The sequence below is a fragment of the Microcaecilia unicolor genome, chromosome 2 (genome assembly GCF_901765095.1).
Source record: "Microcaecilia unicolor chromosome 2, aMicUni1.1, whole genome shotgun sequence".
In the NCBI taxonomy this organism is placed as follows: Eukaryota; Metazoa; Chordata; class Amphibia; order Gymnophiona; family Siphonopidae; genus Microcaecilia; species Microcaecilia unicolor.
In genome coordinates, this window is record NC_044032.1 from 168,012,290 (window position 1) to 168,038,759 (window position 26,470).

A 26,470-nucleotide genomic window follows, 5' to 3' on the forward strand; every position below is an offset into this window, starting at 1 on the left:
TGTAAATAGGTGTCCTTGTCTGATAACATCTCAATCAGTATAAGGCTATATAGTTCCATTGTGCTCTCCAGACAAAGATGATAGATGTATGAACTCTCACTTCTATATTAAGAATCAGAGCATGCACTGTTGCTTATGTCTTCATTGTGCTATCATTTGACATGACTTTCACATTGCTCATTATTTGTCACGATAGCAGGGGGTTTTTTCAAACAAGACTGACAGGTTTTGTCTCCCTGAATCTTAATCACTAGTATTGCACTGTAGATTGTTGGCAGAGATAATAGTGACGATACAGGCCCCCTCCCCCTTCCTGCTATAAACTTCATCTCTCTGACTTCTTAGAGAGGGACTATTGGTATAAGCTTGCATTAGAGCCAGTGAACTGACACATAGTGCATGACTTCCTAATGCAAGCCTAATGTAAAATGTTAACTTCTCAATGCAATAAGGAAACAGTGAAGAAATTACTGCCACTTTAAAAAGTATGGGCTGTCAAAAAAAAAACAGCACACAGTACCCCAGTAATAAGCAAATGTTTGCTGCATCGAAGAGTAAAATGGCTTCCTTCCTGTCACAGGGTGAGTGATGATTGTCTCATCCACAAGGGAGACTAAAACAATTCTGTTTCCTTCCTGTGGATTCCCCCTACCCACACACACAAAGTTCCTGGGGGTCAGTGGATCCCCAAACTCCACTGAGTACCCCCCAAAAAATAGTTCTAGTGTACCTTCCCAATCCTCCATTCCCCATCCACAAAGATAAACCCTGATTCCCCCAGATGCCCTAGTTGTCTAGTGGACCCAACCCCCCACCCTCAAGGAGGCCCCACTCCCTCCATACCACACGCCCCTGCATACCTTTATGTCAGAAGGTAGGAATGATGCCCATTTGCATTTCATCTTAGATTATTGAAGCCAAGCTGCAAGTCTTTTAGAATTGCTCTCACTTGGTGTTAGAATATAAGAATAGCGGCGAACTGGAAGGAAAGTGAAAGGCGAACTGGAAGGAAAGTGAAAGGAGGCTTAAGTGCAGCTTCCACACTGGATTTGGTGAACCGCCTGCCATGTTGTTTTCTGCTTATTGAATACTAAGCCTCCAGCTCTGCCAGGGTTGGAGGTTCGATTTCATCCAATGACTGAGTGATCCAGTAAATAACATCTTTGATAATCACTTTCTTTAAAACTTCAATCATTCCAGAGGAAGTGACGTCACGAGGCTAGATGGCTGCCTGAACATCTAGCTCCTGCACTTTCCCGCACCATTGAGCCACCATCCGTGCCCATCCACTCTAATATTGCCGTTTCATCGATTGGCAGAAGAGAGTGAGCTTTGCTGACCACGATGAGTAAATTATCGGGGCAGCAACACCGAGAGGGGGAGAGGCATTCTACTCGGCAGTTGGCGAAGGGCCTGTCCCGCCATGCGTCCCCGGAGCCATGAAGATCGTCCGATTCAGATACAGCGTCCTCTCAAGTGGACCAACGAAGCTTAACACAAAAAAAGAAATCTAACTCTAAAGATTTAACGAGATGCCTAGAAGCGATACGGGAAGAAATTAAGGCTTCCCGTCAGGAGATCTTGGAACATGTGGACGCCATCAGCATTGACTTACGGGAGCTGGGTGGCCGCGTGGAGGCCCTGGAGGAATGAACGGAGGAGCAGGCTGAAACAAGTGCGGCGATGGAATCGCGCATTTCTCAGTTAACGGAGCAAGCCGAGGATTTACAATATAAAATGGACGACCTCGAAAATCGGGGTCGTCGACAAAACCTGAGATTTCGTGGGGTGGCGGAGAGGACGTCCCGGTTGTCATACGCACCTTGTGCGAACAAATTCTGGGTGAGACCTGTGCTTCTGCCGAAATGATGATCGAGCGAGCGCACCGCTCTCTGGGTAAAGCAGTGGGAAATCGGCCGCGAGACATAGTGGTGCGCTTCGCGTCATACACCTTCAAGGACCGAATCTGGCAACGGACTCGCCAAAACAACACATTGGAATACAAAGATTCGCGAGTAACTGTCTTCCAGGACTTATCGTTATATACTTTGGCCCAGAGAAGGGCAATGAAGCCAGTCCTGGAGATTCTGCAGAAGGAGAAGGTTGCATACCGCTGGAGTTTCCCTTTTGCGGTATGCTTTGAACTAAAAGAATATAAGAATAGCCATACTGGGTCAGACCGAGAATCCATCTAGCCCAGTATCCTGCTTCCAACAGTAGCCAATCCAGGTCACAAGTACCTGGTAGAAACCAAATTAGTAGCAATATCCCATGCTACCAATCCCAGGGCAAGCAGTGGAATCCCCCATGTTCATCTCAATAACAGACTTTTCCTCTAGTAGCTTGTCCAAACCTTTTTTTAAAGCTAGATACACTGACCGCTGTTACCACAGCTTCTGGCAGAGAGTTCCAGAGCTTATCTATTCATTGAGTGAAAAAATATTTTCTTCTATTTGTTTTAAAAATATTTCCATATAATTTCATTGTGTCCCCTGGTCTTTGTACTTTTTGAAAGAGTGAAAAATCAATTCACTTTTACCCGTTCTGCATCTTCAGGATTTTATAGGCCTCAATCATATCCCCCCCTAAGCCGACTCTTTTCCAAGCTGAAGAGCCCTAACCTCTTTAGCCTTTCCTCATGTGGAAGGAGTTCCATACCCTTTATCATTTTGGTGGCTGTTCTTTGAACCTTTTCTATATCTTTTTTGAGATACGGCAACCAGAATTGAACACAATACACAAGGTGAGGTTGCACCGTGGAGTGATACAGAGGCATTAAAATGTTCTTGGTCTTATTTTGCCTCCCTTTCTTAATAATTCCTAGAATCCTGTTTGCTTTTTTGGCCACTGCTGCCACACACAGGGCAGAAGGTTTGAGCGTATTGTCTACAATGATGCCTAGATCTTTCTTGAATTCTAAGTTGGACCCCAGCATTAGGTAACTATGATTCAGATTAGTCTTCCCAATTTGCATCACTTTGTTTTTGTCCACATTAAATTTCATCTGCCATTTGGATGCCCAGTCTTTCAATTTCCTAAGGTTTTCCTGCAAAGTTTCACAGTCTGCATGTGTTTTAACAGCTTATTACCTCACTCATCATTCTGATTTCCAGGTCATTTATAAATATGTTAAATAGCACCAGTCCCAGTTCAGATCCCTGTAACACTCCACTATTCACCCTTCTATGTTGAGAAAAGTTGTCATTTTACCATACCCTCTGTGTTCTGTCAAATAACCAATTCCTAATCCACAAAAGGACATTGTCATTGTAATCAAGCTTTCACCCTTCGGCACACTGCTCTGCATCTGCACCGAATAGAGAATTAGTCTTATTACAATAATTTTGAATAGGCTGTGCATTTAAGATTTTGCACAGGGTTAGCTTGTACATAAGACCTCTTTCTGCATCACATGCCCAAAACATTGTTTGCTAAAACCATGCTAACTATGCGCAACTTCCATCACTCTTTGTTTTGGAGGATAAAAGTGTGTCTGCCTATATATTTGTGCATAAAGGGCTAGATTCTGTATATGGCACCTAAAAAATCTGCATGGAAACAATTATGCCTAAGTGTATTCTCTAAAGTACACATAAAGTTTATAGAATAGGCTTAAATTTCTGCATGGTATACAGAATATACCGAGTGGCTCGCCATGTGACTAAATTTGGTTGTATCCATTTAGGGCACATTCTGCTTTGTGTAAATCTCAACACCTAAATTAGGTACAGATCTAATAATTTAGAAACATCCAAGCCCCGCCCATGGCCATGCCCCCCTTTCAACTATGCGACTTAGAATTGAGACACACCACTTAGTGAGTTGTGTGCGTAAATCTCAATGCCAATTAGTGCTGATAATTGCTTGTTACCATCCAGTTAACAGTGCTGATTAGCTAGTTAACCAATTAAGTGATGCACATTGTTGTAGAATATGCTTCTGTGTCCACATGGATTTTTAGGCATCATATATAGAATCCAGGGGAAATGCCTCTTAAATAATAAATCCCACACATAGAAGTGTCTTTTGAGACAAGTAGGCACATATTAGTATGCAACCTTGGGTATAAGCTTGATTGGGTGGAGCACAGGTGGAGTCATGAAATGCTCATATAGGGCTCCTTTTACTAAGTGGCAGTAAGCCCAATGTGGGCTTACTGCTTGCTGTACAAGAAGTAGAACCGGGATACTGCAGCAGCCCAGCATGACTTCCCACCCCTAGTGCGCTGTCATTTCCAGTGCTACAAACATTTATTTATTTTTGTAGTGCCGGAGTGTACCCGGGGGGTAATCGGGCAGTTTACCACCGGGTTAACATGGGAGCCCTAACACCACCTCAATGGGTGCCGGTAAGGTCCATCAAGCCCAGCATCCTGTTTCCAACAGTGGCCAATCCAGCATTTACTATATCCTTCTCTCTCCCCATGTTAACCTTCTTCCCCATCTCTTTCAGCGCTCCCCATTCTCCTTAGGGCCACATATCTCCCTGGCCTGCTCCCACGGTCCATCCTCTGGCAGCTCCAAGGAGGTTTTAATAGACAGGAGACCAAGTGACATCAAAATGTTAAAGCCAATTAGGCCAGTCTCAGTTTCCCCTTCCCCGCACAGCTGTCATCGCCATACTGTCAAAAGAAAGCAAGTTGCTGCATCCACATTGTCACTCTTTATTATTGGTAGCATTTATTATTTATTTGGATTTGTATTTAATCTCATATTTTCAAACATGTCAATTTGTGCAGTATACGTATGTACACAGAAGAAGTATAATAGAATAACTTTTCATAGGAAGAGTAGTAATTTGTTATAAATCGTAATCAGTTTGTCATTTGGAGGGGCTGGTTATAGAGACACTCCAGCATGTGTTATATGTAAGCCACACTGAATCCAACTTTGCTTGGGATATTGTGTGATATAAATGTAAAAAACAAAACCCTTTATCCTCCACGTTTCAAGACACTGCCTACCCTGCTAGATAGTGATGGCACAAGGAAAGCAAGTTTGGTCCAGTGAAGACTAATGCAAAATATCTTGTTCCTTAGCTGGGCCCTAGTATTACCATATTAAAAATGCAACCATACTATGCCTCTGTGGCTATGTTCCACTAATGTTAAACAATTAACTGGATTTCTTGAAAGGATTATATAAATGTAGGATGCATGACTAGGGACACAAACATACACTTATTTATTCAATATCACAATTCCTCATGTACAGCCACAAAACAACTTTTTTTTTTAGGGTGGATAGTGTTCCTTTTATTATCAACCAGATAGAGATAAGAGATTTTAGTTTTGTCACAGTATAAGTCATCATAAGAACAAAATATAAGAAAACAAATGGACTGCATTAGGGGCTTATAGCCCATTTATGTTTAAACAAAAGAGATCTGCAGGAAACAAAATATTTAATTTTATTTTGACTTATAAAACCGTTTGCCCCTGAAACATGTTCAAAACAGAATAATCCATTTGTGTATCTAAAAGGTAAACTTCTACAACACAGATGAAGATGTGATTCCATATGCCCCAATGAAAGGAGAGTTTAATTCTACTTCCATTTAATTTCAGTATATTCTATCATCTTTATAACTAACATCAGGCTTCCCAAGGCAGATTACAACAACAGTTAAGATGAACCCATCAGGAAACAGGATAGCCTCACTGAAATCTGGGCATCTGTATAGAAGAACAGTGAAGAAAAATGAGCACAAACTAGAGTTTATAATTGCAGTTTCTACCAGCAACAATAATTTTTGACTCTGTTTTAGTGATATTCAACTTTTATTTCTTTACTCCTCCAGCTTTTAAGGCACTGTCTATCCAAATAAAACAGCTTTAGCATTGTTACAGATGGACCAACAATAAAGAACGACAACATGTGTGCAGTAGATCACAAGTTTGCTTGTTTTGAACCGAACAGCAACAACGGCTGAACGGGGGGGGGGGGGGAAACAGATTACCCAAATTGGCTTCATCCTCTCTTCTGCCCGTCTCTCCTATCTGCGTGGTCACTTTTTACTTCTCTGAAGCCTTCTCCCTCCTGCATTGGTGAATTGATTCACAATCAGCCTTCTGCCAGCATCAGGGCCTCTCCTCAGGTGCATCCCGCCTACTCAAAGCAACTTCCTGTTTTCCACAGAGGTAGGACGCACCTGAGGAGAGCCCCTGATGCTGGCAGAAGGCTGATTGTGAATCGCCGGTGCCAGAGGGAGAACGCTTTAGGGAAGTAAAAGTGACCACAGGGACGGAAGAGCGCAGGCAGAAGAGAGAGGAAAAGATTAAAGACGAGGGAGGGAGCAGAAAAAAAAATATTTATTGGTTTGAGGTGCATAGGCGCCATTTTTTCTAAACAGCTGTTTAGGGGAGTGACCGCTCCCCCTGCGCCCCACCTAGCTACGTCACTCATAATTGGAAAATCGTCTCTACTTAATACTCTATGAAAACTCTATTTCCGCCACTTTCAGCCCTAGTTCAGGCATACTGCAAGGGTCTAAATATTTTGTCTCCAACATTGTTTAGCATTTTCTTGGCTCCTCTATTGACCCTAGTACAATCCCTTGTCATGTCTGCATATGTGTATGCTGATCATATCCAAGTGCTTATCCCTTTAGACACTTGTTCTCCCATCAAAATTTCTACTGTTGATCACAAACTCGTTCAGATCTCAGACTGACTCAAAGTGTTGAGTGATGAAACTAGAACACAGATTAGCTCTCAATCCAAACAATCTAAAACCATATTCTGAAGATAAACAGGGTCCTACTCTATCCACACCAATTGTCCTTGCAAACACTCTTGTACCCCACATTGACAATGTCCGTATTCTCAGAATACTTGTAGAATCCAACCTATCATTTCTCCCTCAAATCTCTTAAGTTGTTAGACATTCGTTTTACTAAATGTGACTTATTTGTTCTATCCCCTCTCTGATTTTCCCAACAGCGCTGAATATACTGGTTCATTCATTAGTCATCTCCCAACTAGATTACTGTAATTCCTATAAAATCCTACTGCTAGATTTTAAAACTTTGCAAGCTGGACAACCCCTTTATCTCTTCTGCCACCTCATTCCTTACTACACAGTACAAACACTAAGATTTGCACAACACAATCAATTAGTAGTACCTAGTCACTGAGAAATAATCCATGAATACACTAGACATGCTATTTTTAGCGTGCAAGGGCCCCAACTTTGGATCAGTTTCCCCGTCCCTCTTCATCTACAGACATCACTTGAGAAATTTCAAACAGACCCAAAGACCCACATTTTCAATGAAGCATACCATTAATGCATTCCTAGTGGTTTCCTGGGAAAATCTCGAAGATGCTTGTGGCATTCCCTCTTGTCTCCCCCCCCCAACCATCCTATCTACATAGTAACATAGTAGACGATGGCAGAAAAAGACCTGCACGGTCCACCCAGTCTGCCCAACAAGATAAATTCACATGTGCCATTTTTTGTGTATACCTTACCTTGATTTGTACCTGTCTTTTTCAGGGCACAGACCATATAAGTCTGCCCAGCACTACCCCCACCTCCCAACCACCCGCCCCGCCACCCACCACCGGCTCTGGCACAGACCGTATAAGTCTGCCCAGCACTATCCCCACCTCCCAACCACCAGCCCTGCCTCCCACCGCCGGCTAAGCTTCTGGGGATCCCTTCCTTCTGAGGAGGATTCCTTTATGTTTATCCCACGCATGTTTGAATTCCGTTACCGTTTTCCTCTCCACCACCTCCCGCGGGAGGGCATTCCAAGCATCCACCACTCTCTCCGTGAAAAAATACTTCCTGACATTTTTTTTGAGTCTGCCCCCCTTCAATCTCATTTCGTGTCCTCTAGTTCTACCGCCTTCCCCTCTCCGGAAAAGGGTCGTTTGCAGATTAATCTATTATTGAAAACTAAGACTAGAAAAAATGATGCTGGCCAGAGAGAGCAGACATGTTCTGTGGTCCTATGTCCTGACAGTTGAAGGAGAGAAGTGTGGAAAAAGTCAAAGACCCAGTGAATTAGTGTGTTTTCAGGTGTCCAGAGTCAGGGGAAACTTGATGAGTTTGTAGCCTTCTAGCATTCAGAGATTTTTATCTGAGTTCCTCTGTTTTCATAAAATTAAGGCTGATTCTCTCAGAAAATTGTTTTCCAATTTTACATTGAGATCACTTCTTTGTCTTGATTCATATTTCAATCTTTTTTGCAAATGCCAGAAGGAAAACTATCCAGTATCCAATTTTCTTAATTTCAGAGCATACTAACATCTGACATTGTAACACTTTTTTTGTCTCTGAAGTGGGCGTAAATGAGGAAAAGGAAGAAAGATGATCTTTTCTTTTAAATGTTATCCTAAGTGCAAATTATCATTGGCTGTTTTTTTTTCTACTGCCAAAAATCTTACTTGACAAAAATAGGAACACCATACAGTAACTGAATACACTTCAGGTTTAATCATTATGATTAAACACTGATTTCAGGTAATTTTTCTTTCTGCATAAAGACTCCATGCCATTTCTTTATCCAATATTTTTGTTTTATGCATTTTGTTGATGTTGCCAACAATTTTAGGGGGTTGTTTACTAAATCTTAGTTCAAGTTATCTACAGCAGGGCCTTTAGGAATAAAATGGGCCCTGCTGCAGATAACTCGAGCTAAGTTTTAGCAAACAACCCCCTTAGTATCTGAGGATCTGTTGAACATATTTGAATCTCTAGAAAAATCAACTGATCTCCAGCTAAATTCTAAAAAAATCTCTAGAATATCTGAAAATCCTTGAAAGACAGGACATGGACTAAAATTTAAGGGAATATTCACAAATAAACTTGCATACTTACATTGCTTAGGATGGTTGTCTCATTGTATATGTAAATAATTTTTTTAAACATTAAACAGTCAAATAACAGCAGCAGCTTCTACAATATACAGTATATGTTATAGACTGTGACAAACAGTACAATTTCTCCCAATATTGAGCACTATTTAACTGGCCAGGAACGGCTCCTGACTGGTTAAATAGCACTTAACTGGCTATCTGCGAATATTCGCCGAAATAGCTAGTCTATCTTTGGCCGGTTTAAATTTAACCGGCCAGTGCTGAATCTTGGCTTGGCCGGTTAAGTTTAAAGTGGCCAAAAATAAATTGATTACTCAATGCCGGTCACCAGAAATGGCCTGGCATTGAATATCCAGTCTCACCACATCCCACAGGAGTTAGCCGGGCCGCCTCCTGTGGTCTGAATATCGGGCTCCTTTTGTTTCTAACCAAGTCAGTCAATTTAAATCTGTCCATTCTCACTCTGTGGAAATAACTGACATTTTACCAATTCTTATTACACAGAGATTGCAATCCTGAGACTCCCTGTTCAATTTTCATCTTTCTCTCCCCAATCTGACTTTCTATCTCCCCCCCCCCTCCACCACCACCATCCACAAAGCTTCTTTCCTTATACATTGGAGAAAGTATCCCTGTGCGCCTTCTGCTGGATTGTTCAGCTTTTTATCTCCCATTCTTCCATTTCAATTAAACTCATATGCCATTCCTTGAATGGGAGAGCCTTCTGTTTAACCCAGTGCTTCAGAATAAGATTTTGACCAATAGAAAGGATACCAGTATGAACTTCTGCTTGTCTGTTATGCCTTGTACACTCAACTCATCATTGCCCAGCATCTGTATCCCATACGTACAAGGGACAGTTTCTCCAGATGGATTAGTTTCGGGCATACTATAATAGGAAAGAACCTCAGCCCTAAGCCGTGGCATGTGGAATATGATCTCAGTCTCTCAAACTTACTGCTAATGTTCACCATAGAAATTGCATTGTGCCAAAGAGAGCTTCCTTCTGGAGTTCATAAGATGTTACGTGTATAGGCAGTTATGTAGGTGCATTTGGAAATTCTTTTTAATGAGGTCTGTGGCACCCAAATCAATAGGAAATATTTCTGTATTCTTCTGCCACATTTTCTTGGTCTCGGTCTGCATTTCTTGATACTTGAAGATATTTTCAATCTATATATGATTAACCAAGTACTCACTTTACTCACTTATGACTGAGTCCTCTATAATCAATGCTGTTCTGGTGGTTTTCTCTTTCACCACTATATCTGGTTTCTGTGAACTCAACTTTTTGTCTGTAGTAATAACCGCTTCATTTTCCATGATTATCTTAGGGTTATGATGCCAATGTTTTTCTGGCACAGCAATGTTGTATGTTTGCAAAGTTTCCTATGGATGAGATATAGAAAGGCACAAGGTGGCTTTCTATATAGAGATTTTCTGTGATCAGAACTTCATAGCCAGCCACAAGATGAGTGACCGCTTTCTTACAAAGACTACGCAAAACAGTGAAGTTCAATAAGTGGCTTGAGTCTTGGTGTAAAGAAGAAGGTTTTAGTCATAGGCTAATACATGGAAAAATAACAGGCTGTACTGTAATGATGGGCTACATTTAAACTAGAAGGCGGGGGTGACAAAAGGAAACAAGGGAATTCAGAAAGTCACCCCCAGAATAAACTTGATGGCATAGGGAAAGGTCATCTAAATACAGAAAACCACCTAAACTCTCTACGCAGATGGAAAGCAATGAGCACAAATGCTCATAGTCTAGGTAAAAAGGTTCAAGACTTGCAAGCCCTGATGTTTGAAGAAAACTTGGATATTGTTGCTATTGCAGAGACGTGGTTCAATGATTCCCATGAATGGGATGTGACTATACCTGGCTGTAATATTTTTAGAACTAGAGGACATGAAATGAGATTGAAGGGGGGCAGACTCAAGAAAAATGTCACGAAGTATTTTTTCATGGAGAGAGTGGTGGATACTTGGAATGCCCTCCAGCGGGAGGTTGTAGAGATGAAAATGGTAACGGAATTCAAAAATGTGTGGGATAAACATAAAGGAATCCTGTTCAGAAGGAATGGATCCTCAGAAGCTTAGCCGAGATTGGGTGGCAGAGCCGGTGGTGGGAGGCGGGGCTGGTGGTTGGGAGGCGGGGCTAGTGCTGGGCAGACTTCTACGGTCTGTGCCCTGAAAATGGCAAATACAAATCAAGGTAAAGTATAAACAAAAAGTAGCACATATGAGTTTATCTTGTTGGGCAGACTGGATGGACCGTGCAGGTCTTTTTCTGCCGTGATCTACTATGTTACTATGTAGAAAGGATAGAGAGGGCCAAAGGGGTGGAGGAGTGGCGCTGTATGTGAGAGAGAATATCAGAGCAGCTGAAATTCTGGGCACCTGGGGAAAGGAAGAAGCTTTATGCATCGTCCTGAAAAGGGAAGATGGGACCTGTATCCACACAGACCTCCGGCACAAATAGAGAAGCTAAACAAGGATCTGATAGAGGATATTCAAAAGATTGGTATGAAAGGGGAGGTGCTACTGTTGGGAGATTTGAACTTGTCTGATGTGGATTGGAATGTCCCGTCTGCAGAATCAGAAAGAAGTAGGGAGATTGTGGACGCCTGTCAAAGTGCCTTGCTAAGACAAATGGTGACGGAACCCACGAGGGAAGGGTTGATGCTGGATCTAGTGTTCACAAATGGAGAAAGTGTTTCTAATATCCGGGTGGGTGCCCACCTATGTAACAGTGATCATCACACCATATGGTTTGATATAAGGGCGAAGGCACAGTGTGGATGCACAAAACTAAAAGTGTTCTGTTTCTGTTGTGTTTCTGTTGGTGAGCCCTTAGGTTCCCTAAGGCCCCGCAAGGCCCCAGAGGACAGCCGAGCACCCCGAATCTTCACCCGCGGCGACCGCCGTTCACCGAGGGTTGAGCCCTCAGCTGCAGGCGGCCAGCAGGACTGCTGGAACCGCGGGGTGACGGCTGACCTGGCTGGTAGTCAGAACGAAGTCTTTAAGGGAGGACTAGCAGGGGCGGCTAGCACTCCGAGAGGGAACAGCACTGTCTCGGAATGAGGGCGAGCGGACGGCTAGCCCCAGCACAGTCTCTGGAGGATAGCTGGCCAGGGCGGCCAGCAAGTAGCACAGTCTCTGGAGGATAGCTGGCAAGGGCGGCCAGCACGTAGCACAGTCTATGGAAGAGGGCCAGCAGGACGGCTAGCAAAAAGCACAAACTCTGAAGGAGAGGCTAGCAAGACGGCTAGCCAAAAGTACAATCTCTGTAGGAGGGCTAGCAGGACGGCTAGCGAAAGTCACCGTCTCTGAAGAGGGCTAGCAGGACGGCTAGCAGAAGTCACAGTCTCTGAAGGAGGGCTAGCAGGACGGCTAGCAGAAGGCACTGTCTCCGCAGGAGGACTAGCAGGGCGGCTAGCAGAAGTCACAGTCTCTGAAGGAGGGCTAGCAGGACGGCTAGCAGAAGTCACTGTCTCCGCAGGAGGGCTAGCAGGACGGCTAGCAGAAGGCACAGTCTCCGAGGGGGCTAGCAGGACGGCTTGCAGAAGGCACAACTCTGACGGAGAGGCTAGCAGGACGGCTAGCAGAAAGTACAAACTCTGACGGAGAGGCTAGCAGGACGGCTAGCAGAAAGTACAGTCTCTGTAGGAGGTTAGCAAGGAAACACAGGGAAACCCACTGTGACGGCTTCAGTAACCAACGAACCGGAAGCGGTGAGTTTCCCTGTTTCCAGGTTTAAATATCGCGCCGTCCCGCCCCCTCCTCGGGAGAGGAACCAACCAACCCGACCCCAGGCGGCAATGGGCCTCGGGATTGGTCGGCCCGCTCTCCAGGCGGGGCCTCGGGACCGGCGCACCAATCCCGGGAGCGATGGGCGGAGCCTGTGCGCTGGTCCGCCCTTGGAGGCGTCGATGCAGGCGCCGCCATCTTCGTTGGCGCAACGCCCCGTTCCCTGGGGTCAGCGCTCGCCCGAGCGGGTCGCCGGTCCCCGCGACCGTGTCGGTCTTCCCGGAGGTCCCCCTTCGCCACCCCGGGCGTCGCTGAACCGCGCCCCCTCCACCTGGAGCACAGGTAGGACCGGGGAACGGGACAGTATCCTCCCCCGGATGCCCCCCTTCCCCCGGGGCCGGGTTTAGACGGAAACCGGGCGTGGAAAGCTCTGATCAGGTCTGGCGCATGGACGTTCGCCGCGGCCTCCCAGGAGTTGTCTTCGGGACCAAAATACTTCCAGGATAACAAATAATACAGCCTTCCCCGCCGCTTCTTTGAATCTAGCACCTCCTCTACTTCATACTCCGGATCAGGAGTAACCTCGAGAGCTTCATCCTCGGATTGGTGAGGGTGCCATCTGGACCCACGAAATTTCTTCAATAAGGAGATGTGGAAGGCATTGTGCACTCGTAGGGTCCTCGGTAACCGCAACCGGTACGTTACTGTTCCAATTCGTTCTTGGATAGCAAAAGGTCCAATGTACCGAGGTCCCAGCCTCCGGGAGGGCACCCGGAGTCTCAGGTACTTTGTGCTTAACCATACCTTCTGCCCCGGCTGGAGCACTGGGGCGGGTCGCCGGTGGCGATCTGCAAAGACTTTATTTTTGGCAGCTGTTTTTTGTAGTTGTTCCCGGGCCATCTTCCAGACCTTCTGCAGATCTGCTAGAGTTTGGTTCCCCACGGGGGTTAGGGCTGGAGAAGGGAACGGCCCTGGAAGCCGAGGATGTCGTCCGTATACCACGAAGAACGGAGAGTGTCCTGAGGATGAATGGTCACTCTGGTTATATGCAAACTCGGCCCATGGAAGCAGAGAGGCCCAGTTATCTTGACGTTTGTTGACAAATGCCCGCAAGAATCCTTTCAATGTTTGATTAATCCTCTCGACCATGCCGTTGGTTTGGGGGTGGTAGGCGGATGAAAAGTGAGTCTCTACCCCCAAAGCCGTGCACAAGGCTCTCCAGAAGCGTGAGGTGAATTGGGGTCCTCGGTCACTGACGATCCGACTGGGCAGCCCATGTAACCGAAAAATGTGCTGAATGAAGTACTGTGCTAAAGAGGCCGCCGATGGAAGGCTCGGTAATGGAACAAAATGAGCCATTTTGGAGAAACGGTCTACCACCACCCAAATCACGGTGTGACCCCGGGAGCTGGGGAGGTCGGTGATGAAATCCATGGATAACTCCGTCCAGGGAGCGGTCGGTACGGGCAGTGGTTGCAGGTCCCCCACGGGAGGCCCAACTAGTGGCTTAGTCCGTGCACACACAGGGCACGTAGTAACAAATTGGAGAATATCCCGCCTCATATGAGGCCATTGATACTGTCTAGCAATGAACCGGAGGGTCTTCTGATACCCGAAATGCCCGGCCCATCTAGATGAATGCCCCCATTGCATTATTCTTTCTCGGTCGGCGGCCGGCACTAACTCCTTAGTCGGCGCGGCCTCCCCCGTAGCCGCACTGAGACATGCCGGATTTAACATAGGGTGGATCTCCTTGGTCTCCTCAGGAACTTCAAATGCTCGGGAGAGCGAGTCCGCCGGGGTATTCTGAGAAGCCGCCCGAAACACTAACTGAAAGTGAAATCTGGCAAAGAATAACGACCATCGGGCCTGTCGGGGATTTAACCGCTGAGCCTCGAAGATACAGGAGATTCTTGTGATCAGTGATCACCGTAAATCGGTGCTCCGCTCCCTCCAGCAGATGCCTCCATTCCTGCAGGGCTAGTTTCAATGCCAAGAGTTCTCTATCCCCTACCGTATAATTCCGTTCTGCCGGGGAGAATTTACGCGAGAAGAATGAGCAAGGTTGACGCCGGCCTTCGGGGTTGACTTGAGAGATGACTGCCCCGGCCCCCAAGGCGGACGCGTCCACTTCTACAATAAAAGGTTTCTCGGGATCTGGAGCCAACAGGATGGACGCTGAATTGAACGCCTCCTTTACCTGGCGAAAGGCCGCTTGCGCCTCTGGCGGCCAATCCCGGACTTTCGCGTTCTTTTGGGTGAGCGCCGTCAGCGGAGCTGTCAGTTGGGAGTACTGAGGGATAAACTGGCGATAATAATTCGCGAACCCCAGGAAACGTTGCAGTGCTTTCAATCCCAGCGGTTGTGGCCACTCCCGAATCGCCCGGAGTTTGTCCGGCTCCATCTGTAGCCCCCCGGGTAACAGAATATGTCCTAAAAAGGGTAGTGACCGCTGGTGAAAGGCGCACTTGCTGAGTTTAGCGAATAGACGGGCTTGTCGTAACCGTTGCAGCACTGCGCGGACGTGGCCCGTATGCTCAGCGGGGTCTTTGGAAAAAACCAGGATGTCGTCCAGGTATACAATCACCGTGGAGTTCAGCAAATCCTCAAGCACATAGTTGATAAGTCGCTGAAACACCGCAGGGGCATTACATAGGCCGAACGGCATCACCCGGTACTCGAAATGTCCCTCGTGGGTGTTGAAAGCCGTCTTCCATTCGTCCCCTGGCCGGATTCGAACTAAATTGTAGGCCCCCCGCAAGTCCAACTTAGTAAACATCTGGGCTCCTTGCAGCCTGTCAAAGAGCTCGGGAATGAGCGGTAGAGGAAAGCGATCCTTCACTGTGATGGCATTTAACCCTCGATAGTCAATACAGGGCCTCAAGGATCCATCCTTCTTGGTGACAAAAAAGAATCCCGCCCCGGCAGGGGACGTAGAGGGCCGGATGAACCCTCTCCGCAGGTTCTCCCGGATGTATTCCTGCATTACCTTGGACTCTCCCCGGGACAGGGTATACAGTCGGCCCCGAGGTGGCATGGTATCCGTCCTCAGATTAATGGCACAGTCGAAAGACCGATGAGGCGGTAGCACCTCCGCTTCCTTTGGACTAAACACATCTGCAAAGTCTCTATAATCCATAGGCAGGGAGCCCAGCTCTACCCGTCCCCCACCGGGCACAATATTTAATGCAGGGCAGCTGCCGGTCCGGCCCTTACAACAGTTCTCCTGACAGGAACCACCCCAAGCCTGGATACGTCCCCCGATCCAGTCGATAACAGGACTGTGACACCGTAGCCATGGCAATCCTAGGACCACTGGGTGAATGGTCCGGGATAGTACCAGGAATTGGACTTCCTCCCGGTGATCCTCCCCCACCTGCAATCCCAACAAGGGGGTGATCTCAGTGACCGGCTGTGGTAGAGTAGTTCCCTGGATGGAGGTTATTTGCAGCGCCGGCCTCCGCGGGAGCGTAGGCCAGCCCATTTGTTGCAGCAGTTCGTGCCCGATGAAGTTACCCCCTGACCCAGAGTCCACCAGGGCCCGGGTCTGGATCGTGGTCTCTTGCCAACGTAACATTACCGGCAGTGTTATCAGGGAGTCCGGTAGGGGAGCGGAGTGCCCCAAGACCCCTCCCCTCAAGGTGCCTTGGGGGAGGCGTTTCCCGCCCGGGCGGGACAGGTCCGGATGAAATGTCCAGCCTCACCACAATAGAGGCACAATCCGTTCGACAAGCGTTTCTTCCTGTCGGAGGGAGCCAGCCGTTGACGGCCCATTACCATCGGCTCCTCCCCATCCTCCTTGGAGTCCCGGTTCCCACGGCGAGGGGACGGCCCTTTGCCCATCCGGGACGTCCCCCGCGCCCACTTCTGCCGCTCCGCCCGGGCTCTAGCTCGCTCCTGGAACCGGGTGTCTACTCGTATACAGAGCGAAATCAGGGCATCCAATTGTCCTGGGACCTCCCGTCCAGCCAATTCGTCCTTGATCCGTTCTTGTAAGCCTTCCATAAAGATGGCCATCAAGGACTCCGGATTCCAACGCAGCTCCGTGGCTAAGGTCCGAAAACGAATGGCATAATCAGCCACCGTCCCTTCACCCTGATGGATCCGCAGCAGTTCCGACGCCACGGAAGATGGTCTGCCAGGAAGGTCGAACACCATCCGGAACCGGCGCTGAAATTCACTGTAGTCGTCCAAGATGGGGTCCTGTTGTTCGTTTAGTGGGGCCACCCAGGCCTGGGCTTTCCCTTCACAGAGGCCCATAATGTAGCCCACTTTACTTTGGTCCGAAGCAAATGCCTCCGGTTGCATCCGGAAGGCCAGGTTGCACTGGTTGAGGAACCCCCGACAACCTCCGGGGGCCCCATCATATCGTGTCGGTTCAGGGAACCGAGGTCCCGTGCGGAACCCTCCCAAACGGGGAGCTGCTGCGGCCCCCTGGACCGCAGCGGCCTGGTTCTGTACCTGAAGCGTTGAAAGTTGAGAGCATACGTTCTGGAGCGCCCCGGACAGGGCGTTCAGCTGCTCCTGCTGCTGCTGAAGTACTTTGGCCAGGTCCCGTAGATCAGGTTGCGTCGGCGAGCTCATGGCTTCCGGTTCCTGTTCTGTTTCTGTTGTGTTTCTGTTGGTGAGCCCTTAGGTTCCCTAAGGCCCCGCAAGGCCCCAGAGGACAGCCGAGCACCCCGAATCTTCACCCGCGGCGACCGCCGTTCACCGAGGGTTGAGCCCTCAGCTGCAGGCGGCCAGCAGGACTGCTGGAACCGCGGGGTGACGGCTGACCTGGCTGGTAGTCAGAACGCAGTCTTTAAGGGAGGACTAGCAGGGGCGGCTAGCACTCCGAGAGGGAACAGCACTGTCTCGGAATGAGGGCGAGTGGACGGCTAGCCCCAGCACAGTCTCTGGAGGATAGCTGGCCAGGGCGGCCAGCAAGTAGCACAGTCTCTGGAGGATAGCTGGCAAGGGCGGCCAGCACGTAGCACAGTCTATGGAAGAGGGCCAGCAGGACGGCTAGCAAAAAGCACAAACTCTGAAGGAGAGGCTAGCAGGACGGCTAGCCAAAAGTACAATCTCTGTAGGAGGGCTAGCAGGACGGCTAGCGAAAGTCACCGTCTCTGAAGAGGGCTAGCAGGACGGCTAGCAGAAGTCACAGTCTCTGAAGGAGGGCTAGCAGGACGGCTAGCAGAAGGCACTGTCTCCGCAGGAGGACTAGCAGGGCGGCTAGCCGAAGTCACAGTCTCTGAAGGAGGGCTAGCAGGACGGCTAGCAGAAGTCACTGTCTCCGCAGGAGGACTAGCAGGACGGATAGCAGAAGGCACAGTCTCCGAGGGGGCTAGCAGGACGGCTAGCAGAAGGCACAACTCTGACGGAGAGGCTAGCAGGACGGCTAGCAGAAAGTACAAACTCTGACGGAGAGGCTAGCAGGACGGCTAGCAGAAAGTACAGTCTCTGTAGGAGGTTAGCAAGTAAACACAGGGAAACCCACTGTGACGGCTTCAGTAACCAACGAACCAGAAGCAGTGAGTTTCCCTGTTTCCAGGTTTAAATATCGCGCCGTCCCGCCCCCTCCTCGGGAAAGGAACCAACCAACCCGACCCCAGGAGGCAATGGGCCTCGGGATTGGTCGGCCCGCTCTCCAGGCGGGGCCTCGGGACTGGCGCACCAATCCCGGGAGCGATGGGCGGAGCCTGTGCGCTGGTCCGCCCTTGGAGGCGTTGATGCAGGCGCCGCCATCTTCGTTGGCGCAACGCCCCGTTCCCTGGGGTCGGCGCTCGCCCGAGCGGGTCGCCGGTCCCCGCGACCGCGTCGGTCTTCCCGGAGGTCCCCCTTCGCCACCCCGGGCGTCGCAGGGGTCGCTGAACCGCGCCCCCTCCACCTGGAGCACAGGTAGGACCGGGGAACGGGACAAAAAGTACTGGTTTTCTGATTTTGATAAAATGGGGGCATACCTGAAAAAGGAGCTGTTGAAGTGGGAAGGCGTAGGAGAAGTGGAACATCAGTGGTTAAAGCTGAAGGCTGCTATAAATATGGTGACTGATCTTTACGTGAGGAAAGTAAACAAAACCAAGAGAAACAGGAAGCCTATATGGTTTTCCAACCAAGTAGCTGAAAAAATAAGAGCAAAAGAGGCTTTGTTCAAGAAATGCAAAAGAAGCAACGAGAAGATCACGGAAACGATTATTGGATTAAACTCAAAGAAGCGAAGAGGGAAATACGGCGAGCGGAATAAAAAATGGCTAAAGATGTAAAGAGAGGTGACATCAGGTATTTTGGAGAAAGGAGAAAAGATAGGAATGAAATTGCAAGACTGAAAGATAATGAGAATGGTTATGTGGAAAGTGAGGAGGATAAAGCGAATGTGCTAAACAATTAATTCTCTTCGATGTTCATGGAGGAAAATCCTGATGAAGGACCACGGTTGGCTGCTGAAGGAATATTTGGGAATGGAGTGGATACTGCGCCGTTTACGGAAGAAAGAGTTTATAAACAGCTGGAGAATCTGAAGGTGAACAAAGCTATGAGGCCAGATGGGATACATCCCAGGAGCTCAGGGAGGTGATGGCGGGACCTCTTAAAGATTTATTTAATAGATCTTTAGAGACAGGAGAGGTTCCACGAGATTGGAGATAAGCGGATGTGGTCCCTCTTCACAAAAGTGGAGACAGGGAAGAAGTGAGAAACTACAGACCGGTAAGTCCCACGTTGGTGGTAGGAAAAGTAATGGAGTCGCTGCTGAAAGAAAGGATAGTTAGCTTTCTAGAAGACAATGGGTTACAGGACCAGAGGCAACATGGGTTTACCAAAGGAAAATCCTGCCAAACGAATCTCATTGACTTCTTTGACTGGCTGACAAAAGAAATGGATGAAGACCGTGTGCTAGATGTAATCTACTTGGATTTCAGTAAAGCCTTTGATACGGCCCCCCACAGAAGACTCGTGAATAAGCTGAAAGGGCTGTACTTAGGTCCGAAAGTGGTGAACAGGATAAAAAAACTGGTTGACCGACAGGTGGCAGAGGGTGGTGGTAAATGGAATCCGCTCGGAGGAAAGGATGGTGAGCAGTGGGGTTCCTCAGGGGTCGGTGCTGGGGCCCATTTTGTTTAATATATTTTTGAGAGATATTGCTGAAGGGTTGGAAGGAAAGGTTTGCCTTTTTGCGGATGACATGAAGATAGCCAATAGAGTGGATACCCTGGAGGGAGTAGAAACAATGAGAAGGGATCTCCGAAAGTTAGAAGAATGGTCGAGGGTCTGGCAGTTAAAATTTAATGAAATTCCTAACACAGGCTCACACTCCCTGTGTAACTGTAATGTGGAACCCCCACTCCGTTGTCAGCTTAATCCAATGTTTTGAAAGTGGAGAAAAAAAGCTTCAGAGTCACTGCCTAGCCAGTCCAACTAAGCAGACTATAAGGCTTGAGCTCGGCGTGCCATCATATAGCTTCAAACAAAACTCCACTCCCACATATACGTTGAATTCCAAATCACCAGATAACACTATGTGCACTGCTGTCTACTTTGTGTGTCCACTATAACTTAGATCAATGTACTGTATACTACTAGTGGTATTATTAAATCTTCCAATGTTCTGTAGAATGCAAATCTATCAAGTCTATCAAGAAGGTGTCACCCGAAACCACTTAGCTCGATACTCTCACTCTATTGTTCCTCTCCAGGTGGCACTCTCCACTTCATAACCCGACAGGGAGACCCCATTTCGCTGGTGCTGCATCAGGGGTTGTTTCCAAAATTTTTCCACACAAAATTACATCCACAGGTATTCCACTTCGTTTCCTGCTGAGACTTACTGCAGGTCGGTAAGCCTCCGTTCGTCTAAGACGCCATTTTAAAGGGGCATATGCTCCTCCCATCTCGTTCTCAAACACGGATTACGTCACTTCCTCCAGCTGTGTGTCAACTCTTCGTTCTGAGGTTCCTTAGTTGTATCATTCATAGATCTCAATTGGTACGGCTACATCTCCTCAAAAAAATGCCGACCATTCAACTCTAATGTTTAACCCTTCTGGTTCCACAGTGTTGAAAAAGAAAATCCATTTTTGTGCTTTCTGGCGAATAATTCTGCCCAGATCACCTCGCCTCTATGATGGTTTAATTTGTTCCAATACCATGCATGATAATTCATCAAATTTATGCTGTTGCCTCTCATTATGTATCACGATCAGTGCCTCATGTTTCATCAATTTCATGCATGATCGATGTTCCATCAATCTCACCTTCAAGCTTTTCGTGGTTTGCCCGATGTATAGTAATCCACAGGGGCATTGAATGACATATATATATATATAAATTTAGGCGTGCCATTGCCAACTTATATTACTATTCTGTAATAATATCTTGGCACCCAGAGTGCGGCATCAGCGTGCCTAACTGGAGGTTCATGGTTATTGAAGTGCTGCCTAAGAGTGAAGATAAATATGTGCAGATGTTATGAGCATACATATATTTGTGTAGGGAAGAAGGTCATAGGTTTATTGATAATAGATTAAATAATGCAGTTTTGGCTCTGAGGGAGCTTTTTAGGGTTATCAGAGATAACCCTAAAAAGCTTCAGTATTTTCTTTCACCCCATATTTTTCTGAGAAAGTAAAAAAAAAAAAGACCTCTCTGGTCCTGTTGCTTTGAATGTGGCACCTGCCACTCCAGTATCTCCTAGTGTGGGGCACAACTAGAATGATTTTAGGATTACAGTGGAGAAAGAGTTCTCTAAGGTAGTTGCCAGCTTAAATTATAAATATAATATACTTGAGCCATGCCCATTTTGGCTTTCGGTCAATGTTTAGAGTCTATGTTGTCGACCTTAGTTGGGATGGCTAATCGTTCATTGCAAGAAGGTGATATGCCACAAAGTTCAAAGAAGTCTTGTTTTTATTCTCCCTTTATTAAAACAAAATGATCTGGATCTATCTAACTCTGCAAATTATCATCCTGTGGCAAACTTATCTTCTGTAGGTAACATTAATAAAATGTGAGTGTTATACCAACCAAATGACTGTTTAGAGGAAAATGAGTTTCTCAATGTTTTCGTCATGGTAATAGTTCTCAGGCACTGCTTCGTTTGCTGATGGATATTTTGAAGAGGGGCCTGGATAAGCAGATAATGACAGTTATGGTTTGCCAAGGTATTGCTTCAGTTTGTGACACAGTTAAACTTGAAATCTCACAATCTAATTGGATGCAGTGCTCACCCGTAAGGTGGTTTAACTCTTCCCTGCAGGAGTGTAGATAAAAAATAGGGTGGAACAGGATTTGTCAGATTAGATGAATCTCAGTAGAGATGCTAAAAATGTTCAGCACTATCTGCTCTTTTTTACATAGTAACATAGTAACATAGTAACATAGTAGATGACGGCAGAAACAGACCTGCACGTTCAATCCAGTCTGCCCAACAAGACAACTCATGTGTGCTACTTTTGTGTATACCCTACTTTGATTTGTACCTGTGCTCTTCAGGGCACAGACCGTATAAGTCTGCCCAGCACTAGCCCCGCCTCCTAACCACCAGCCCCGCCTCCCAACCACCGGCTCTGGCACAGACCGTATGTCTGCCCAGCGCTATCCCTGCCTCCCAACCTCCAGTCCCGCCTCCCACCACTGGCTCTGGTACAGACCGTATAAGTCTGACCCGTACTATCCCCGCCTCCCAACCTCTAGCCCCGCCTCCCACTACTGGCTCTGCTATCCAATCTCGGTTAAGCTCCTGAGGATCCTTTCCTTCTGAACAGGATTCCTTTATGTTTATCCCACGCATGTTTGCTCTTTTTTAAAAGAACTGTTTCTAATTGCAACTGCTCTTTGGCCTAATGGATACGATTTCTGCATCAATGCGGAAAATGCACAAAATTATTGTTCCAGTAGAAAAGCATAAATTGCTATTCAGGAATGTGTTTAGTTGTTTGGGATTGGTGAAAGCATAGATTGACTGGAATAGTTTTGTTCTGGATGCTGCTAAAACAGATCTTGGGTAAGTAGGTCAGCCATTCCTTCTTATTGTGAAGCTAACATACGTAGCTATCTTTCTAAGTATAGAAGTAAGGAGTTGAGGGGCAAAAGCATATTAGGGAGTTAGTGGATTACTGAGTTAAGATTACTAAAACTATGACAGTTACCTAAAGTTGAGTTTTGGGCTGTGTTACATCTTTGGTGTTGTCAAGAGTGCTATGCAGGTTACCAGTGATCTCATTAAGAGCCGTGCAGGCGGTTATGAATGTTTCAGTGAGACTGATTTTTCAATGCGATAAGGCAGTGAATTTCTCCATAACTGGGGGAGTCCTCTTGCTGACCTTTAAATGCATCCACTCTATGACCCCTTACTACCTCTCATCTCTCATTTCTCCCTACATTCCTCCCCATGAACTCCGCTTTCTGAACAAATCTCTCTTATCGTCCTCCTTCTCCTCCACCGCTAGCTCCAGACTTCGTTCCTTTTGTCTTGCGGCACCTTATGCCTGGAACCGACTTCCTGAGCCCATACGTCTAGCTCCATCTCTACCTGTTTTTAAATCTATGCTGAAAACCCACCTTTTCACTACTGCCTTTGGCTCCTAACCCTACTCATTTGCCCTCCTTCTCTCCTGTTCCTCTTTACCAATAATTCCCTTGCCCATAAATGTCTTGTCTGTCTGTTTTTACCTAGATTGTAAGCTCTTTGAGCAGGGACTGTCTCTGTGTGTCTCGTGTTCAGTGCTGCGTACACCTGGTAGCGCTATACAAATGTTATTAGTAGTAGTAGTTTTATTGGCTGATTATTATTGATATTAAGATATGCTGACTTTTATTTCATTCATTCCGTACATATCTTCTTTCTTGTTGAGGTTGCAAAAAGCCAAACCAATCCATCTAAATGAATATATTAACTGTGCATCTTAATTTTGCATCCTGGTATGTATCTTTGTAAATGCACATTTCCTAAGTCTTGCCCTATGCAAGTGCAGCATTTATTGGTTTTCAAGCTGTAACTTACAACTCACTGCCCATTTCAAGTTCAAGTGCCTGAAGCCAACATACATACAATGGGGAATCCTTTTTCTTTCCTTTGTAGTTGTGATTTCTGCAGTATAGTGGGAAATAATGAAAGTACTGTGTGTATCGCTTGGTTATGACAGAAACTATAAGTCAGCAGCATGAGGTCACAACCTCTACTTGTTATCCTCTTTGTACTGTGGGTGACTAATAACTTGTAAGACAGCTTCCTATTACTAGAATATTGACTGAGGGCCAGATGCACTAAACTTAACGAGCCAGTAATGTGGTTTTTAAACTGGTTCCAGCCAGTTTAGCGCGCAAGTAGTAAACCAGGTCATGAACAAAAGGGTTCTCTGAGCCATTTTCCTGTCACGGTAGGAGCTAACGAAAACGGAATGCAAATGAGCTAATTACTATTATAATGAGAATGCGATGCGATGCACTACCATTTCCGACCCCATGCACCATGGAAAACGTAACTGGAGGTCTGCACCTCTTGTTGGGGCTGCTGTGAGTGAGACCCATGCAGAGGAGGACACCCATCGCAAAAATAGGAAGAAAAAAAACGTCCAAGTGCTCGCCAGGGACGTCCTTTCAAGTGCCTAACACTTGGATGTCCTTCACTCAAAAAAAAAGGACATCCCTGACGAACACTTGGATGTTTTTTTTTCTTCAGATTTTGTGATGGGTGTCCTCTTGGACGTGTTTTTCTTACGTGCCCAAAAACCACCGGAGATTGGCTGAGAGAGACCTGGAGGGGCATAATCGAAAGGGACGTCCAAGAGAAGGACGCCCATCACAAAATCTGAAGGGAAAAAAGCCCAAGTGCTTGTCAGGGACGTCCTTTTTTTTTTTTGAGTGAAGGACGTGTATGAAGCCGTCTTTGGCATGCGCAGAGCAGCCAGTATAATGATTGGCTGCTCTGCGCATGCTCAGCTGGCCGACTGGCTTCTCCTCCTTAGGAAGGAGATCACGTGCAAATGAGCTAACAGCGAGCAGCTCATTTGCATGCGATTTCTTTCATGCATGCCCATTTTTTACAGATTCACTAAGGGATCGGTAAGGGAAGGGCTCTTTCTGTGGAGTTAGTGCATCTGGCTGTGAGGGTTTACATTTTTTTTTCTCCTTTTTGTCTTAGTTGCAGGATTTATTATGGAGGAAGGAAAAGGTTATCTTGTGAATGTGTGTGGGATTGGCAAAGCACTGTAGACTATAACATTCCCAAAATATTTGACATGCCCTGAAAAAGGGAAAAATGTGGTCTGGCTTTGTTAAACATTCTGCTAGATCATATAGGGAGGTGGGGAGGGACTGAAATTAGTAGAAACAGAGAGAAAAAATTGGTAATGTTACCTAGTATCACCTGTTAATGAAAGTAGTAGTTACATCCTCCCCTTTGATGGTAACACTTCCAAGCACAAACTGATTAAATTCCAATTTGTAAGAAATTAATTAGTAGTCAAACAGGCACTATTATCCCCCAGCAATCTCTCTCTTTCTTGCATCTTCTCCCCTACAAACAAACAAACAAACAAAAAGCCCCAAAACATGTCATCTAGGAAAGGTATACTGCTAAATTAAAGCAACTTTTCTTCAGATTGTACCAGACCAATGCATGCCTTAAAAATATAGTTGCCAGTTTCCAGCAGCCGTGGTCAACATATTCAAATTCTGACCGTACATTGAATATGTATATTCAGTCTCGCTATATGAGTATAGCACTGACAGCTACCACCATATGTTTAGTTGAAGCCTTTAGGCCTTTTTTTCTGCAAGCCTAAACTAAATCTATAAACTAGCCATCTAGGGCAGGGATTCTTAACCTTGCTTTGTTGCCACACCCCTTTAACTGATTAAGGAAATCTTCACATCCCTTTTCTAAATCACTTGTCTACTAGCGACTACTGACAGCTCCCTATGTCGCTGACTTTTTGCTGCTAACAATGTTAACTGCTAACATGTCACTAAAATTACAGTAGTACACAGTTACACTACCAAAGAAGTCACACTAAAAGCTACAATGCTACATAAATTGTACTTAATATTGTTGAATAAAATGACCATTGGAAATCATATGTAGCAATTCAGTAATTTCAGTCATAAGTACATAAGTACATAAGTAGTGCCATACTGGGAAAGACCAAAGGTCCATCTAGCCCAGCATCCTGTCACCGACAGTGGCCAATCCAGGTCAAGGGCACCTGGCACGCTCCCCAAACGTAAAAACATTCCAGACACAAAGGACCTGATTGTGAAAACTGGAGATAAAGAATGCAAATTGCTGTTCTTTACCCTTGACCACCATTTAAAACTATAGTTCAGTTTAAGACAGTGCAACATGCATATTGTAACATGAATTTAGTCTGTTTCTGTTTTGGTCACATTCCTTTGAAAATTGTACTACTAACTGTTATCAATTGTATCGTGAGTTATAACATAGCAATATAAACTTCCATAACCTATCCAATGATTGGTCTTTGAAAAAGTTTGTAAAATGAGGATGCATATTTAGAAGCAGCTAGACCTTTATATATTATGGATTCCAATCATTAGAATGAAACAGCTGCATTAGAACTCAGAAGGTGTGGGAATATGATGTGAAGGACACACTCCCAGATCAGCTCTGGTCTCAGTTAAAAGGTCCTGGCCTTCCTTATCTGCTTCATTAAAACAATACCTGACCGTATTATCGAAACAAAAGATGGACGTTCATCTTGTTTCAAAAATAGGGGTTGCCCCGCCCCTGGATTGGGACATTCTGTGAGGACGTCCCTTTCGATTATGCCCCTCAGTGTGTTTTAAGCCTGTGAATTGTATTGGCTATTTTCCTGCTTTAATTATGTCTGGAAGTGTATTTCTCCTATTTGGTCAGCAGGTGGTATTTCTTTGCTGTAAAGCTGTTACCGAGAAATCAGTGCT

General features: G+C 46.3%; 1 protein-coding gene across 2 annotated transcripts in view; it reads left to right on the forward strand.

The window, feature by feature from the left end:
- Window positions 1-26,470, forward strand: part of EPB41L4A (erythrocyte membrane protein band 4.1 like 4A) — a 564,380-nt gene that overhangs the window by 322,592 nt on the left and 215,318 nt on the right. The window lies entirely within an intron of this gene.